This window comes from Phoenix dactylifera, unplaced genomic scaffold, assembly GCF_009389715.1.
Source record: "Phoenix dactylifera cultivar Barhee BC4 unplaced genomic scaffold, palm_55x_up_171113_PBpolish2nd_filt_p 000120F, whole genome shotgun sequence".
Taxonomy (NCBI): Eukaryota; Viridiplantae; Streptophyta; class Magnoliopsida; order Arecales; family Arecaceae; genus Phoenix; species Phoenix dactylifera.
The window spans coordinates 1,116,344-1,121,874 of NW_024067688.1; positions in this window are offsets into that span (position 1 = coordinate 1,116,344).

A 5,531-nucleotide genomic window follows, 5' to 3' on the forward strand; every position below is an offset into this window, starting at 1 on the left:
AAAGACAAGAGTATGATTGTGCCTAAAGAGAACCCAAACGTCTTTGTCGCCATCTAGTCCAGTATCGACCCCACCGTTTACACCAAAGGCTCCATTTCCTCAGTGTCTGAATACACCTTCTTCCTTTGGCAAGAAAGGAACTTCGTTGGAAGAAATAATGGAGGTATTCAAACAAGTCAAAATCAACCTCCCTCTCCTTGATGCCATAAAACAAGTTCCATCCTATGCCAAATTTCTCAAAGACCTTTGTACCCAGAAACGAAAATCTAGGTCACATGTGCCTAAAAAGGTCTTCTTAACTGAACAAGTGAGCTCCATCCTCCAGCATAAAACCTCTCCTAAGTTCAAGGATCCTGGTGCGCCTACCATTTCTTGTGTGGTAGGAGACAATTCCATTGTTCGAGCACTATTAGATTTAGGGGCAAGTGTGAACCTTCTACCTTACTCAGTTTATGAGAAATTTGGATTAGGTGAATTAAAACCAACCTCGGTATCCCTTCAATTGGCTGATCGATCTATAAAAACACCACGTGGGATAATTGAAGATGTACTTGTCAAGGTAGACAAATTCTATTTTTCAGTAGATCTTGTAGAAGAAACCATTCCCTATATTTTGGTAGATGACCCTCTGAAAACATACTTGGCCCATTTTGACTTTGATATAGAAAAGGTCATAGAAGCAGTCAACTTCTTACCTGATAATCAGTCTCCCACAAATTTTCTTCCTTGGAGAACTCGGCATGAACCCGGTATGATTTGATAAGGATGCGCTACGTTTGGCTGAAGACGTTAAACTTACCGCTTGTTGGGAGGCAACCCAATTTTTTGTAGATCATTTTTGCATATTTTTATTGCTTTTTTTGCAGGATCCCTCATATTACTGATGCAACTAAGGTAAAATACTTCTATCCTTTATATGCATCATATCTTCGTCCCCAATTAAAAAAATATACAAAAAAATAATAATAAAAAAAATATATATATATAATATAAAAAAATATTGAGGACAATATCTGATCTAGGTTGTGGGGTATAAGATTCAAAATTTTTTTTTTACGTAATTTTTCATTTTTGATTTTTTGAATAAGTTTTTCGAAAAAAAAAGAAAAAAAACATTGAGGACAATGTCTGATCTAGGTTGGAAGGTATAGGATTCGAATTTTTGAAGAAATTTTTACATTTTCGTATTTTTAAATAAGTTTATCTCAAAAAAAAAAGAACCTAATTTCTATGCTTTAGTGCTGAAATGATAAACACACGAAGTATATAAAATCTAAAAAAGCCCAATGACTAGTCAGAAATAAGACAATTTGAGTTCTTTTTATTAAAAGTTCTTTTAGCGAGTTGTAAGATAATTTTTACTTTGGAATTTCACAACACACATGGCCTGCACTTCTAAGGGTTAGGTTCAACATTATGTTGTTAAGTCTGGTAGCAACCTTGAGTCCTGATGAATCATTCCTATCTAATTCACTATTATCCCATATTTATAAAAAAAAAAGAAAGTGAATTTAGTCAGGTACATCGAAAAGGGCTACCTATTGTCAAAGGTCAGCGGGCTTATATGAGGAACCCGAGCATAGGTCCGTATGGGAGTCTTGATGCCCAACACCTTATGTCATCTGGTGTGGGAATATTGACTGAATGCTCGCTACACGGAGAAATCATTACAAGAGTAAAAGTGCATAATTTATTTATGAATAAAAAAAGAAAGAAAAAAAAGAAGAAAGAGAAAACAATATAGACTTTGAAAAAGATGATAGTGTGAAAGCCGTTGTTATAAAAATTCGAGTAAACTGAAATATTACAGATAAAGCCCATGAGGTATTAAAGTAAACATCCACAACTCTCGAAATCCTGCAAGATAGGATGATTTTGAATCAGTGGTTAGGTCATATCTGATCAATTCTTGGAAACTACTAGCTTTAGCAGGATTTTGAGGGATCTAAAGCCTTAGCTTGTGTACGGTCCAGATATCACCGAGCTTCCAAGTATAAATAAATCTTACAACTCTCTAACGGAAACTTAATGATTTCAACTGAAGTACATACTAATCTAGGATTTGGGCTGACTTAGTAATTAAAACTTTGTGTGCTTTTGAAATTCTTGGCATTAATGCATTTGAAATTAGATTTTATAAAGCAATAAAATAAATTCTTTAAGTAGAGACAAGCAGTTTGTGGGTATCTGAGCTGGAAATCCTCACGAGACAAAATTCGTCCACTAGGGCCACCTAGGGGTTTAAAGCCTTATTGCATACGGTAAATGCAATAACGATTCCTGCGAAAGTGAGTTAGTTTTTATTTTGCTTGAGGACTAGCAGAATGTAGGTTAGGGGGTGTGATAAGTGCTAAATAATGCATAAATTAATATCTTATTTATAGCACTTATCATTATTTTAATTCATATATTTTGTAAATTTAACTAAAAAAATGTGTTACCTTCATCATTGCATTTTAATAAATTATTAAAGGTAATTCGAGTTTTACTTATTTATTTACTGATTGAGTCTAATGTATGCAGGTCGAGTCAAACTCATTTGGGATGATCCCTGAACCCAAATTGCATGCACCCTGCGATTCAAATCCTCTCAGATTTTCGATTCAGCCGTTCCTCCTAACTCTATTGTTTCTTTCACATCTAATGGAGCTCGACTTTTCATGTTCTAACATTTTGTCCGAAAACTTCCCACGTTGCACTGTTTAAACCCGTATCACATTCATTAGATTTTATCCCGATTGAAACCAGCCATTCCAGTCATTCCATCATCCACGAATTAATTCCCCTGCTTTACATCTCATGCATGATCTTCCCTTCCACATTTTTCTTATCGTCCTATCTCCCACATGTTCCGACCGTATCATCCTATCCTCCCATATCCCACGTTTGGCCGACTGCATTAGATCTCCCGTTCAAAGACCATAGCCATAACGCCTCCAGATTAATCCCAGCAAACTTCCCACGCTTATCCTTGCAAGTCTTCCACGAACCAAACCAAGCCATCCGAGTCCCAACTTCCTCCCATCCTCTCGGCTTCATGGATTGTATTCCATCTCTCAGCCGAGATCTCCACATCCGCAGCCTCCTTCCCCTGTTCCACGTCAGAGCTGTGTCTCCTCCACGTCCTTCCAGGCTCATGATTTATCATCCTCATCCTGTGAGCATCCCAAACCTCCCAGCTCCTCTGTTTCCAGCGAAACAAATCTTATCCCGTGATCTTATTCTTCCAACTTCTTCTTAGCTCATGAATCAAGTCCAACAAATCTCACACGGTAACTCCCCTGTAATCAACCTTATCCCAGCCTTCCTCCGGATGCGTTCGTGATCTATCTTCATCCAACGATCGCGTCAAATTCCCCTGCATCCAGTCTTCTGTTATCCACGGATAAGTCCAGCTCGCTCCCAACCATTCCGTGAGATGTTCCCCAACGTCAGGGTCACATCTCTCTTCCGCGTCCAAAGATTTCTTTCCAGCCGAATCAAGCCAACCTCTTCCCCCGGATCACGCCATTAAATCTTCCACCTGCGATCGAGTTCATCTCCCCTTCATCTCGTTTAGAATCATTCATTCTTCTTCCCCACGGGGGGCTGCTCCCATCAAGCTTCTCCAAGGCTGAGATCCCACAGAGTGCATGAGTGAGAGAGTAGTTTGGCTATTTTGGGAATAACTTCCCACATATAAAAAAATAAGAATGAAGTGCTGAGAGAGGAAGAAGGAAGGAGGGAGGAAGAAGGAAGCCGATCATGATACAAATGGAAGCCTTCTCCACTACTGCTGCTGTCGCCCACGACTCCATGGAAGGCTGATCTCCTTGCTAGGGCCGGATGCAGCCCTAACAAAGGGCTAAGAATTTTGTATTTTTAATTTTTATTCTTGGAGTTGTATAAACTTTATTTTGTTCTTAATGAATATTTTATTTCATCTCATATTTAATTTCTGTGATTTTAAGTATGACGTTTATACAACTGTTCTTCATGATCACTAAGTAAATATAAGATAATCCATGCTTAGGGAAGATGCAATGTCCTGCCACATTAGTTTAGGATAGACATTTCATGCCAACTGAAGATGGATTATTTCCAAATTACTTTTGTGAATTTCTATTTAAATGCTTATTAGGCTTGTAGCCAATTTGCATGTTAATCCAATAATAAATTAAAATACAAATAACCCTTGTTCCGATGTTAGTGGTGAATTCCTTGCCCTAGGTTTCTCTCAAACTGATAACATTTTAATTATATTTTTAATTAAATTTCTTAGTTTAATTTTCTTCATAAACTCTTCTTTTTAAATATTTTTTATTTTTAAGAAAACAACTGTACCCCAATTTCTGTGGATCGATACCCGTAATCACTATCCTACCAGATACGTGCTATTGCGTGGTCTTTAAAGTTGACTATCATCTCGCGAAAACAACAAGTTAGGTTGTGAACTTGTAAAACAACCGGCTGTAATTCTAGGAATTATACTGAACTCTCAAGTGCGGCTTGGGGAGTGGACGTAGGAGCAAGAGTTGGCTCCGAACCACTATAAAGTCTCTTGTGTTTGTATTGATTAATTGTCTCTTCTACTCTCTCTATTCACTACATCTAGTAATCTATTTAACCTGCTTGCAATAGATTTAATTAATTACTCATTAAGTTTTAATTTGTCAATAATTAATTAAAACCCAATTCACCCCTCCTCTTGGGTTGTCTCCTTGGGCAACAAAAGCCTTGTGGTTACACAACAAACCCTGATGAGTTCAAAGGTAGGAAATCTTTCCAATTGCATCTCATGCAATTCTCAACTTTATCTTGTCCTCTTAAAATACTTATTGCCTTGTGTTAGCACAACAAACAATAATGTTTTAGTTAAGTCAAACCCTTCATTTCCATATAGTCATATTCGAATAATATTGCCCTTGTAGTTGCACAACAAAGCAATATATTAAAATATCCCATAAGCATCTTAATGCACCAAGACAATATAAAATCAGTCCCCATACCAAGCCTTGTGTTAGCACAACAAACTAGCATGGATCTTGACATAATAATGTCGAGGCATGAAGGAAGGCTATCAATAGTGTTATATCAATATTAAGCTTATCCATAATAGGCAATCAAACAATTGGCCAGGTAAGCAGATGGGAGGCTCCCCTTATTCAGAGAGCAAGGTCCTAATTAGAGAACCATCTTTAGTGCTTTCCTTAGACACCAATTAGATTAATTGTTCTAGAATGGGTTAGCCCAAAGTTTTTCAACATTATGACTTAATATAATTTTTATTGAGGGCTTACTAGTCTCTAGCACATTCTTTAATTATAACATATATTTAACATATCTAAAATAAACTATCATGCATCATGGCTATCTCATAGCATGTATAAATCATAAGCAATTGATTCAATCAATTAACATGCTTCAACATATCTTCATATGGAAAATTTCATATTATGACATTTTATTACATATCATATCATATATGAATCATACATTTCAGTATTTCACTAAGCATATGACATTACTATCTCATAGTAAATTAATAATCA